This window comes from Camelus bactrianus, chromosome 8 (genome assembly GCF_048773025.1).
Source record: "Camelus bactrianus isolate YW-2024 breed Bactrian camel chromosome 8, ASM4877302v1, whole genome shotgun sequence".
In the NCBI taxonomy this organism is placed as follows: Eukaryota; Metazoa; Chordata; class Mammalia; order Artiodactyla; family Camelidae; genus Camelus; species Camelus bactrianus.
In genome coordinates this window covers 65,469,094-65,483,042 of record NC_133546.1, presented here as the reverse complement: position 1 = coordinate 65,483,042, position 13,949 = coordinate 65,469,094, and the positions used below count along the sequence as shown (strand labels likewise).

Sequence of the window (13,949 nt, the reverse complement as noted above, 5' to 3'; positions counted from 1 at the left end):
TTTCCACCGTCGCTTACAAGAGCTTCACTATTCGTTAGGGCAATAAGGAGATGCTTTTGAGTGTGTTGAGTTAAAAGCTCCATTTAGTCTTTCACTCAATCTGCTTATGTAACTTAAATATTTTTAGAGCCCAGGAGTTCAAAGCAGCTAATGTGTTGTGTTTCAGAATGACAAATAGAACACACTAAAAACAGCATTAGAATGTTTTCCTAAGCAAGTTTCAGGGAAATGTGTGGTGCTTTTAGTGGAACGTCGCATAGCATTTGACCATTGAGCACTTCCTTCCTTGTGTTCAGGCCTGAATGAGTCATTGTGCCCGGCCTTCCCTACTCCCCCATCAGTCTGGGCCTGACCATGAACAAGCAGTAAGGAGAAGCTGGATTCGTATGTGGCTTCCAAGTGACAGAAGGGAAATGTTCCTTCTGGTTATTTATTGATGAGCTAAGTCCCAGTGGGGATGCTTGTTTCACTGAATAGGGCGTCTTCACAATTTCGCCCCCATCTTGAATGGCCGCCAAGGAATTCCTACCAGGAGTTACCAAGAGAACACACTTTTTCTTATTGTGGTATGAGACACGAATACCCTGGTAGAATGAATTCATTCTAGGGAACACGTTAAGAGGCATCGCTACTGTATACTGACTGTCACCAGGAGACGATTTCAGGTATTGTAATATCTCAGTAGCATCTAGCCTAATTTCATTTCCAGAGGCATTTGATTATGAAAATCTTATTAGTGGAAAATATCACAGTCTTGACTCACTTACTGATGTGATCAGTTGTGACACAAGAGGTCCTCTACAGAGAAAGAAAGAAATTTTTATTAGCTCACTGCATTCAGCAGATGCTGCCTTGAAAGTAAGGACTTTAAAATATGGTAATGTCTTAATTGGAATAAAAGGGCTCCAAAATACAGTCACAAAGCTGTTTTCATCACCCCAAATGCAAAGAATATCTGTAATTCAGTTGATCTTCACATAAATTTCAGACCACACGGAGGGTCCATTCAGTAGGACAGTCTTGAGAGAATACTGAAAGAACTTTATGGTCAAGCTTCATGACATTTGTCTTACAATAATACCCTAAGATACATTTATACGTGAAGATTCTTCTCCAATACTTGAATAAGTCTCCATGGATTTTAATTCAAAAAGTTCTAGGCTGTCAACAATTTCAGTTTGATTTAGTCAAACAGCTGGTATATGTTGAGAAAATGTAAATATACTCCACAAGAATATACGTGATTATGAAATTTGATAAAGCTAACCAATTTTTTAGGACCTGGTTTTGTGTGCATGTGTGTTTATAAGTATAGTCAGTTACAATGTGTCAGTCTCTGGTGTGCAGCATAATGTCCCAGTCATGAATATAGATATACATACATTCATTTTCATATTCTTTTTCATTAAAGGTTATTACAAGATATTAGGACCTATTTTGCAAGCATATTTCTCCTCTCAAGAGATTATGTTCTCTGTGTTTTAATTATTTAATACGTTCAACTTTAGTTTTCTTTTCTCCTCTTTCATTACTCTGTCTTCCTCCTTCTTCTGCTCCTGTGGTTTGCTACATCAGACCACTCTGCACTCCAACACAAGGCGGGTAACTCATGTTTACAATTCATTTTTCTCTTTCCATATTTTCCTCCAAATTCAGAATCCAAGTTAGCATATACAGAGGTTTTTCTTTGAGAACAAATTGGGATTGTTTAATACAGTTTTCTTCATCTGATCTTCTCCTAGCAATACATTGTGAAAACCCTTTCAAGTTAGCTTATACAGCTCAAGTTTAGTTTTTTTAATGAATGCAAAACATGTCATGGAGTAGCTGTGCCTTGATTTATTATCCATTTCTATATAGATTTGCATTCACTTCTTTCTAATTTATCTTTATCAATTACAAGGTAAGCATACTTATGTAAAGTTTGTTTGTTTGTTTTTACTTATTAATGCTTTTGTTTCCATGTAATGAATTCCTTGGAAGTGGGATATCTGGGTCAAAGACCTTAATATATTTTTAATAGGAAGAAATATTGTCAGACTGCTTCCCAAAAAAGGCTCTACCGCTTTACATTTCCATCAGGCCTGTGTGAAACCACTCTTTCTTCACAAGCCCTCCCCTTTTCCATCATGAAATAGGTATTATAGTTCTTCCCAGCTGTTGCTAATTTGATGACTATGGAGTGTCACAACTTAATTTTATTATTATAAATTAGAAATATGCAACGTAAAACAGCGTTCATGGGGTTTTTTGCCATTTGGATTTACTTTTTAAACTTTTTTTTCAGCTTTTGGATTTACTCTTCCATACATTATATGAACATATTTGCTGTCAATTTTTATTTGGGCTGGCTATTTATTCTTTTTAATTTCTAAGAAACTCTTTGCATAGTCTAGATATAAATTTGGTTTTATTTTATTTGAGTTGCAAGGTGTTTTTGCCCCAAAACTTAATTTATTCTGTTGAAGTTGTTTATAAGATTTTTTTTTACCATTAAAGTTTTAATTTATAATAAATGATTCAATTCTAGTTGTTTTTATTTTTTAAGCTTTTTGAATTTCTAGTCTTGGTTAAAAATTCTGCCACATCATTTTCACTTGAGATCTCTAGATTCATTTGCAACAATGTACTGTTTAATGTTGACTTATAAGTCTTGATTCATCTGGAAGAGATTTTTGAATAAGGAAGGTATCAATGGGACAGGTTTGTGCCTTAAGAATATGCACAACCTTTGTACTGTACAACCCTAGAAGGTATCATCCAAAAATATATATATATGTATATATACATATTAATTTTATATATTTATCTTGATAATTTCCAGTAGATGTCAACAAGGTTGGGAGAAGCAAGTAGCAGCTAATATTAGTTTACTACTGTAAAAAGTTACTTTAAAGTTTTTGATTCTATGTACATAAATGAAATTCCCCTATAGTTTTCTTTATTTATATAACTTTAATTGGATTTTAGTATGCAAATTATCAGGCTATTATACGATCAGCTGGAGATTTTCCCATCACTTCCCATGGCCTGCATTCTTTAAATGGTATTGAATTTTTTTAACGTTGGATAAAATTCCACTGTTACCTTCACCTAACCTTTGCCCTTTTTGATTACAGAATCTTAATCAATTTTTTAATCTCTTCTATAATTATTAAACTGTTCAAATTTCCACTTAATCTTGGAAATTTTTAGTAATTATATTTCCTAGAAAAGCCATATATTTCCCAAAGGTTTTCAAATGTGTTGCTATGGACTAGTACGTAAGAGTCATCTCAAAAATCTTGAAAGATTTCTTATGGCTTTAAATCTCCTTCCTTTATACTAATTTTTTATAGTTTATATTTACTTAGTTTTGTGTTCTTCATTTTCCATCATCAGGATTGTGAGATGTTAACTTTACTGGTCTTCTTAAAGAATCAGCTTTTGGATTTATTTATCTCATCTACCGTGTGTTTGTGTGTGTGTGTGTGTGTATGTATAGTTATTATTTCATTACTTTTAGATTGTAACCCTAATTAATCTGCTGGTCTATTTTGTTTGTCTTATTTTTGATTTTTTTAGTTACCAACTTTGTGCCTTTTAAAAATTTTCCTTCTAATAATTAAGGCATATAAAGTTACATTTTTTTTTTGATAAAGTTGTTGAAAGTCATTAGGTTTTAACATAAATTGTCTTCATCCCCACTACTTCCTATGGTATGCATAATTTTCTCCCTTAACTTCCCAACTGATTCAAGGGTTGTTTAGTGGTGTGTTTCTTAATTGCTGCACATATATATTTTGTCAACCCTATTTTATTTATTTCCCATTGTATTAGATTATAACCAGAAAATACAGTCTGCAAGACCCACTGAATAATATCTGTTAATGTTTTCTTCATAGCCAAGTAGCTAATTGAATGTGTGTCTATGTTCCATGATCTAAGAAAAATACACATTCTTTCTTTTTGAAAGATGCAATGTTTTACACATACACATATTTTGAATGATTATTCACTATTATTGAATAGCCTCACTTTATTTTAGCTTCTAGGTGTATCTAATTTGGAGAATTGAAATTTTTCTATGTAATTGCATATTTTGCACATTCTCTGTGCATTTATATCAGTTTTTACTTTTTATAATTAGCTGCAAATTCATTTTACAGATTTTTTTACTGTGATAATTTTCACATAGAATTGTACCATTATGTAACAATATCTTGTTTAAATTCTACCTTGTTTGGTGTTAATATGACTGCTGCTGCTTCTATTTTATGAGCATTTCCTCATTTCTCTTTGCTCACCCCTTTATTTTCACCTATCTAATGATATTTTTGTATAGAATTTCTGTAAATAACACAAATAATTGGTTTTTCAATCAAATCTTGCCATCTCCTATCTTCTAATGGTAAAATCTATTTATTTTTAGTATGAGGAATATTTATTTGAGTTAGATTTTTTTCTTTCTTCATGTTTATATATTTTTATACCATTACTTGCTCAATCATTCTACTTTTTCCATTATAAATTTAGCAGTTTATTTTCTTCCCCTTCCTCTGAATTTATAATGAATCATATCTTACTCTATTTTATATCAAGACAAAATACCACTGTTTCGCTTCATTTAACACTAAGCTTTCTTCCTGCTTTCCTTCACATCCTAATAAAATAAAACCTTTAGAATAATCTTCATTGTATAACTCCTCCCCTCTTTTCACCCATTAGATAGAATTTAGGAACACATTTACAAGTATCATTTTATCCAACTCTAAGGAATAAAGTTTTCTTACATATTATCTGTTCTGTAGCAGTGATTCCTCATGTTACACACCATGAGGAAAGTCTAGCACTATCCATCTATGTTTAATTATATATTACACAGACTGAATGAAATATGCTATACATAATTAATCATCTGTTCACTCATCAGCTAGTAATGGATGCTCATTATATGTGACTGTTCTAGGTACTAGACTCTGGCTATAAATAAAACAAATATTTTTGCCCTCATGGAGTCTGGATTCTACTAAGCTTTCTACCATTTCTTTCTACTCCCTGCCTTTCTCCATCTCAAATTCTCTGTTCTGGCTGATTAGCATTACATTACCGTATTTTCTTAAATAAGTGAAAAGTAATTTTCTTGAATTTTTTAGTTCAGTTTTTGCATACTATCTTGGGGCATAGCTCTTTTTATCAGAAATCTGTTGATGTTATTTGACTCTATTCTACCTACCTTGATGTTACATAGGAAAAATCAGAGGCCAATCTTGCATGTTTTCAATTGTAGATAACTTTAAGACATGCATAGTAGGTAGAAACAAAAGAACTTGGCAATGAATTGGATAAAAACATGGAAGACATGAATAAAGAATGATTGCATATACGTGGACATGTGTGACTCAGGCAAATGATTAATTCTTGGGTGTAACTTGGATAAGAGAGGAACCACAACTATTGAAGCAAGATTGGAGACAGATAATGAATTAAGATCAGAAGCCTGACATGAAATCATGAGGGACTGAAATCACAAACAGTATTTTAAATGTTTTCTATCACTGATAATTGCTCTAATTGCTGTGAGGAGATAGAAAACAAAAGAAACTTACCCTCTCTTTCTTAGAAAAGCCTGAAAAAATCTTAAGACTATTGCATTAAGAGAAAGACATATTCTAAGTTTCAGTAGTTAGACTTGGAAATAAAGATTTTTAAATAAGGAAATTAAAAATTTTTGCTGCACAGATTTCTGATTCTTGATTTCTTCATAACAACTGATTATAATAATTACTCTTAATAGGGACTTACAAGGCCAGAAGTAAACTATTGTAAGATGGCTTCATCATTTTGTCACTGAGTGTTTCATTCCAGAAACCAGTACTTTTTAATACCAATTAAATGAATACTATGATGACATGTATTAACTACTAATAAAGGTTGTGCATGCATGCTAACATTAGTGATTTTACATCAAATCCAGGAAGTACTAACTTAATATACAAATCATCTTAGACTTGTTCATCATTATCCTATATTCCCACACTAGCACTTACTTACTTGGTGTGAAATACTAAAACACATGTACAAACTATCTAGGTCATAGCCACAGCAATGCAACCAAAGTAAAATTTATAATAAATACATTTAACATGGAAAGACATTCTGCAGTGGTTGGTGTCCAAATTCTTGTCATCTTGGAAAATCCCTGAAATACCTTCTTATTTTCTTAATCCTGATGGTCTGAAATTTAGAAGTACTGTCTTGTGCCTGGGCATAGCAATAGGAAACATTTACACAGAACTAGAAGGTTATTAACTCACTAAATTCTTGCAAAAATTCTATGAGGTAAGATTTAACACACTTATTCAGATAAGAAAACTTAAGCGGAGGGAAAGTAACTCAGCCAAAACCACAGATATTGTGGAGGAGAGCCTGCTTTTGAACCCAGGTAGTCTGGCTCCAGAATCCATGTGCTTAACTACTGGATATTCTATCTTGGTAGAAAGAATTACATCTTTTTTGGTACGTAATCTGAAAACTGGTGTCTTACAGCTTATGACAACATCTTTGTAAACAGGATCTTTGTAAAATACTTCATCCAGTTGAAACTAGTGATTTTATTCTATCTATAGTGTAAGCAACTGTAAATAATGCCTTACCCTTAATGAGTGCTCAATGGATTAATAAATAACTTTCACAAGGGTAAGGTATGGGCAGTATTTTCTTCATGGAGCAAATCCATAGGCATAATGGAAAAGACATAATAATAACTACTACCACCACTGCCCCCCTAAACAAGACGTGGGCATTTCAGGGATCAGAAATCAGGAAAAAAAAATTTAAAGTGACTCAGTTCAATTCAGGAGATATAACAAATATATTATTCAAGACATAGAGACACTTGGGCAATAGAGACAGGTATTTAAAATAAGTATAATGATTCTTTGAAGAGAGATAAGAGAGACTCATTTGTCAATTAATCAAGAATATTTGGTTATGAAAAATAGCATTATTGGGAATAAAAATATTATTGAAATAAATATTAAAGTAAAACTTGTATATATAATTGCAAATTGGCATGATACCAATGAAAATTTTATGGTGCTGATCATTGAAGTCAAGTGTTCTATTTCCCTCAGATTGCTGCTCAAATGGACAAAGCGATGAAGACTGTAAAAGAAATGTGAAGAGATGTGGAGAACAAAACTAGGAATTCTAACATTCATCAACAGTAGCGGCAAGAAGTGAGGATGGATAACTAGCAAAGGAGGAACTTTTAAAAAATAATCATTTAAAATATCTATTCTTCAGATTTGAAGAAAGACATAATTCTTCAAGTTGACATGATGCACAAACACATCTGGATTAAAGGCGGTCCACACTTAGACCACCCTGAATAAATTCTTTAACATGAGAGATAAAAAAAGAAATCTAAAAGCTACCAGAGGAAGGGACAGATTATATACAAAGGAATGACCTTCAGTGTATTTTTATTAAAAACTTTGAACATAAGAAGGCAATAGAGCAATATATTTGAAATGCTGAGAAAAAACCTAACACAATAATTATGTATATATTTATACTATCACTTCAAGATCAAGGGTAAAGATTTTTTCAACATATAAATATTTAGAAGACATACTTCATGCAGAATTTGTCCAAAATACCACTAGAAAATATACTGTAGCAGGAAGAAAGATAAATCCGAGACACATAATAGGATATAAGAATCAATATAAAGCCACTAAAATAAAATAAAATAAAAACTCAGAAATTTAGGAATGCTTGTGGGTAGGCTTAGAGAAAACATTAATGTGGTTAAAGTCATAAAAAGAAATGTATAAAAGTTGAGAGAAATTTTGCACTGAGTAGTAAGGAGGATCAACAAGAAATGGGACTAGGAAGAGGATGGGCAGAGGGAAAAACCTAAGCGGTGGGTCTGTGCTGCAGCCCTCTCCATTCTCTTCTCCTGAGAGGACTGTGCTTTCCCCCCCAGGGAGCAATGATTTTAACAATGAAGATTCAGGCCTGACTGATTTGCATTTCTTTGAAGTCCTGATTCTGACATTCAATCCAGTATCTGCCCGAGTGGTTTTCATTACAGTACTTCTAACTTCGTCTTTTTACAAGGAAAACATATCCAACTGCCAATCTCTAAGGTACCTGTAAAACAGTATCCTTACCTGACATGGATCCTTTATCTCACAGCAGGAACATCTAAAATGTTTGAGCTACTCTGGTGCTGCCAGGAATCTTTACCTAGAATTGGAAACAGTGATTAAAAACTCCAGGTGACTGTGACCCAAACGTGACGGTAGCATCCTGTCCTGTAGAAGAACAGGCAATGCTGATGGTTTTATCATCCCATCCGCGTCAGTCAAGGAGAAGGACTGGTAGGAAGCCAATCTCTCACTTGTGCTCAGAATACACTTATTTGTCTCTTAAGGATAGGCGATCTACCTAAATCCCACTAAAACAACTTGAGTGGAATTCAGATAAAGGCTTTAAAAGCCACATTATCTTACTTCCCTATATTGCTCTTCTAATTACAAAAGTTAAAAATGTGTTATTTCATTGTATATTGCTATATCCATTTATCTTTTATGTTAAAATAGTTACACATTATAATATTTTATAATTAATTCACTATCAGCAGGTAAAAAATGTATCACACAGATATTCCTATAAAACATACCAGGGCTATCTGAAATTATGGTGGAACACACTGTCTTCTCAAGGTTATCCTGTGAAATTCCAGCCATGAACCAAAATCAGAGCTCTGTACATTTGATTTACGTTCTCATAAGCTCAGCAAGGGTGACAGGATGAAAAATGGAACTATGATTGCCTCATTTTCAGTTCTGGCCCTGTGACAATAGATACCACAGTGGAAGGGGAGACCATCACGCAAAACTTGGGAAGAGAGAGATGAAGACAACCAGTTATGTGACGGTTGGCTGACCACCTCCTTCAGCCTCTTATGAAAACAGACTTGGAGGTTAGGAGATTTTGGAGACAGTTGGGTTTTCCAGTCCTACCATTCACCTCGACCACCCTGATGGGTGGAAATGCTGCTCTCCTCATCAGCCTAGGAAAAGGGGCTTCAATGGGACTTAGTACAAACAACTGGAGAGTTTAATAGAGAGCCTCATGATTTTATGGACCCAGTGAACACAGACAGTCTGACTCACTTAGCAAGTTGAAAGGGCCAGAGACTGGCTAACTGGATCCCCTGATGGTGAACACAGAAAGGTTGCTGCACTGAGGGGGCTTCTAGAATTTGTTGGAACAAATTTGAGTATTTCCCAATGTCTATTCATGGTCTACGTGTGACAGCTGCTGGCATATGCTATTTTGAGATGCTATCCAGAGGATATCAGGAGGGAAATGCTGACACTAATGTTGGAAGAAGAGCTCTGTATTTCCAAAGGCTGAGAACAGAGCTATAAACACCGAGCTGAAGAAGAGTCATTTGTCCACATCAGAAGAAGGACTTGCAGGTAAAAGATGCCCAGTAAGAGTGAGCCTTTTCAGAGAACATGGAGCTACTCATGAGAAGAAGAAGCAGCTTTAGACAGCTGCCAAGGGCTAGGTGGGTGAACCAGCGCCATCTTGGATGGTGCTGGTCAAATAAGGAGTCTCCTGATGCCATTCCTCCTCCACCCAGTCACCCACAGTTAATAAGATGAAAACAATAATTGGGGTGATGGTTTCAGAGGTATATCTCATTGTCAAACACCAAACTGTACACTTTAAACTTGTGCAGTTCATGGGAGATCAATTGTACCTCAACCTAGTTTAAAAAGTGTTTTAAAAGTAGGAAAAGGAAATAAAATATGTTTGGGGAAGGAAGTGACTCATTTTAGACAAAATTGTCAGGGAATGCCTCTCTGAAAAGGCGCAATTGGAACAGACACTGGAATGTAGTGAGGGAATGAGCCATTCTGGTATTGAGGAAAAGGGAATTAGAGGTAGTGGGAAGAGTGAGTTCAAAGGCCAATATCCTGCCCTATGTTATAATGGCGTGGTGGTCCTGGAGGGATCGAGTACTAGCTCACTTTTGATGTGTTTATAACTATTCTCATTGTATATTTTGTAGCTATCGAAGGCTAGGGCATTGAGATGAATGTGTGTTTGCTCCAGGATATGGTCTGAAAGCTGTTATAACTGTATTAAATTAAATCCATGTTTAAATCCAGTTAAAAAAAAAAAAAAAAAGATGAAGAAAAACAGGGAGAAACCCAAGCAAGGAAAACAAGAAGAGGCCAAATAAGTCCCTCTTTCACTTCAGGTGTGGAGATAGAAAGAATGTATGTAAGTGAATTTTCACGTTTTGATTATCAGTGGAACTGAGCATCTGAACTTTTAACCAATCATATCTTGCACTTAAGGACATTTTATGGCCTAAGAGAAAGTAAACACTTCTTGGAATTTGCCCTGATTTTTGTTCAGAGGATACCCTAGATGCCTAGATTAAATTAGATTTTTTAAAAATTAAATCTAAATAAAAATTAAAGCTGATTTCTATTATATAAATGAATCCCTCAAGTATATTATTACAGCTTCAAAGACACATTAGAAGAAAATAATTTAAAAAAAACTTATTGCTAATCCCAAACTCCTAATTTATCCCTCGTCCCCTACTTTCCCCTCTGGTAATTATGAATTTGTTTTCTACGTCTGTGAGTCTGTAAGAAAATAATTTTTAAATGCTTTTCATAAACAATGATTTTGTCCACACTAACAATTAAATCTCAACCAACTGTGAATAGTCTTTTACAATAATAACGTCCTTTTTCCATTGTAATCATTGGGAGACTTACCACTTGCATTCATTTTGGAATCTTTTCAGAAATATAATAACATGTTTTGTGGAGTTTATGATTTTTTTCAGAGTTGATGTAAGCTTCTTTTCTAATTAACACTGACAGGGTAAACCCTAATATGCCTGGAACAAAAGAACCTATCTTCATTTCTGCAACTCATGTGAAATTCATTTTGCTTCAAATAACATTCGATATCTCTTTGGTCATAATTGAGATCATATTAGCTAACAAAGAGAACCATTTTTGCTTAATTTTAGAGTAGTCATTATCATCCTAATATAAATGAACTTTTAAGAAAGAGCTCATTCCACACTGTTATTTCCCTTTTCAAAAAAAAATCCAGCTACAGTTTTCAAGACTTTTTTTATAATTTTTTTGCAGCTTAGTAAAGGTAAAGTGCAATTAAATGGCTGAAATGCTTAAAGCACATGTGACACATCTCTGTAGTGCGCTTTGGTAACACCCTGGAACTTTATTGCAGCATTGCACATCATTGATGAGGATTTGGCATAAGAAGGATCTCTCCTTGGTATCACCTAAGGAAATTTAGTTACTGGAGGATGAAATGACCTTGTTAATAAGGTCTATAGAGCAGACCATAACTTGGACTCTGGGTATAGGGACAGTGAGTCTTCATAATGAATTTACAATGATATCTCAGTTTCTTCTGTGCTTCTGAGTCATTGGCCTTCAGGGACCCAGTTTAAAGGTACTGGTGATATTCCTCTACTCAATTTATCTTTTCCCCCAAATACTTGCTCTTAATTTTTTTCTATTGCATTTAGAAAATTCTGTTGAGCATAGTAATATTCTGAGCTTATTCATTTGAAAGTAATACATGATCAATTGAATAGAAAAATAGAAAAATCAGACCAGATCATTTTTCTGTAATTTCCATTCAACTCTGGTTTATCTGATGTGGGAGCACACCACTTCCATTGCACTGAATCAATAATATAATGAGATAGAGTCATCATCAAGTTTCACTAAGAGGTTAAAAATACTGGGAGAGTTTTTTAAAGGGCATGGCATGTTTTAAAAAAGGAGAGAAAGAACTATGACAAAAGGGTTGTGCTTTTGATATGATATAAAAAGGTTATACATCTGGAAAAAAACAAAAACACTAATTCAAAAAGAGATATGCACCCCAATGTTCATAGAAGCACTATATACAATGATCAAGACATGAAAGCAATCCAAGTGCCTATCAACAGACAGTTGATTAAAGAAGATTATATATAATGCAATATTACTCAGCCTATTAAAGCCATTAAAAAGAATGAAATTCTGCCATTTGCAGGAACATGGACCTAGAGAACATTATGCTTTGTGAAATAAAGCAGACAGAGAAAGACGAATACTGGATGATAACACTTACATGTGGAATCTAAAAATATATACAAATAAGTGTATATGCGAAAAGAAACAGATTCACAGATACAGGAAACAAATCTGTGGTTACCATAGGAGAGAGGAAAAGGGGGAAGGACAACTCAGGGGTTAAGAGATACAAACTATTATGTATAACATAGATAAGCAACAAGGATATACTGTATAGCACAGGGAATTAGAGCCATTATCTTGTAATAGCCTATAATGGAATATAACCTGCAAAAATACTGAACCACTATGCTGTACACTGAAACTAATATAATATTGTAAATCAATTATACTTTAATTTACAAAAAGAAAGAGAAACATAACAAAAGAGGGGCAAATTATTGTGTTTGAGCAAAATAAATAAATATACAAATATAAATAAATAGAATTTAGTGTAAAAAAAATTAACAGGGACAGAAAAGAGGGAATAAAACTACAAGGTTTACTTTTTTGATGACTTTGGGAGATGAAAAGTGATAATTTTGAGGAGTCAAAAATTCTGAAGTTCAGAGGCACGGATAATTATGTGTACTGTAAAGAAAATATAATCAACTTGGAAAGACAGAAATAGAAGAAATTGACAAAGTATCCATATATAGACGTAACAGAGGAAGTAGGGATTGTACTAAAGAAGAGCATACAGTAGTCTGAAGTGAACTTCAGAGATCATCTGTGTGCATGTGCTAACCAATACCTGGACTTGTAATCATGAAACTCTATGAAAAATGATGAAGGTATTCACACTCCATGGAGGACAGTTCACTCTTTCGTGTTCCTTTCATTTTCATGGTCAGTGGACGATGGGAACTTCACTTTGTGCCTTTGTAAAACAAAAATATCAGTTGACTACATTTGTATGGGTCCATTTCTAGTCTTTCAATTCCATTCCATAAATTTTTGTGTCTGTTCGTTAATCAACACCATGATGTCTTGTATTTTCCAGCTATTCTAGTTGTCTACCTATCCTTACAGAATTTTGATAGATTATGTCTTTCAAGGAATTGATTCATTGTCATCCATTTTATCAAATTTGTAGGCAAAGTGTGGTTTGTAGTACTCCTTTATTATTGTTTTAATGCTCACGGGTTCAGTGTTAATGATCCCCTTTTATTTCTGATATTGGCAAGTTGTGTCTTATCTTTTTTCCTGGGTTAGCTTGCCTAGAGATTTATCAATGTTATTGATCTTCTCAAAGAACTAACTTTTGGTTTTATTTATTTCCATCTATTGTTTTCCTGTTTTTAATTTCCCTGTTTTCCGCTATATTTTTTGTTATGTTTTTTCTTGCTTCAATCTTAATTTTCTCTTCATTCTCAATTTTCCTAAGGTAGGAACTTAGGTTACTGATTTTACAACCTTATTATTTTCTAATATATGAACTCTATACTCTAAATTTCCTTGTAAGAATTTATTTCACTGCATTCTACACGGTTTGATGTTATGTTTTCATTTTTTAAAAATGTTTATTTTATATTTTCATTTTTATTTAATTCAAAACATTTTTCAACTTCTTCCTGTAATTGCTTCTTTTACTTATGCATTATTTGGAAATGCACTGTTTAATTTCCAAGTTTTTGGAGATTTTCTAGCTATTTTTCTATTATAGATTTTTAGTTTAACTCCCTTGAAATACAAAAACACAATTGATTTCTATTCTTTAAAAATGTTTAAGATATGTTTTGTGTCCAGTATGTGGTCTTTCTTGGTAAATACTCCATGTGAGCTTGACAAGAATCTGTACTATGCTGTTGCTGAAGGAAGTATTCT

At 33.6% G+C, this 13,949-nt stretch overlaps 1 long non-coding RNA gene across 1 annotated transcript in view; it reads left to right on the top strand.

Moving 5' to 3' along the window:
- The window catches only part of LOC123613624 (uncharacterized), a 490,223-nt gene extending 476,635 nt beyond the window's left edge, over positions 1-13,588 (top strand). The window contains exon 8 of the long non-coding RNA XR_012508744.1: positions 7,116-13,588. This is a non-coding gene — a long non-coding RNA (uncharacterized LOC123613624). The remainder of the gene's footprint in view (positions 1-7,115) is intronic.
- Positions 13,589-13,949: the final 361 nt, after the last annotated feature.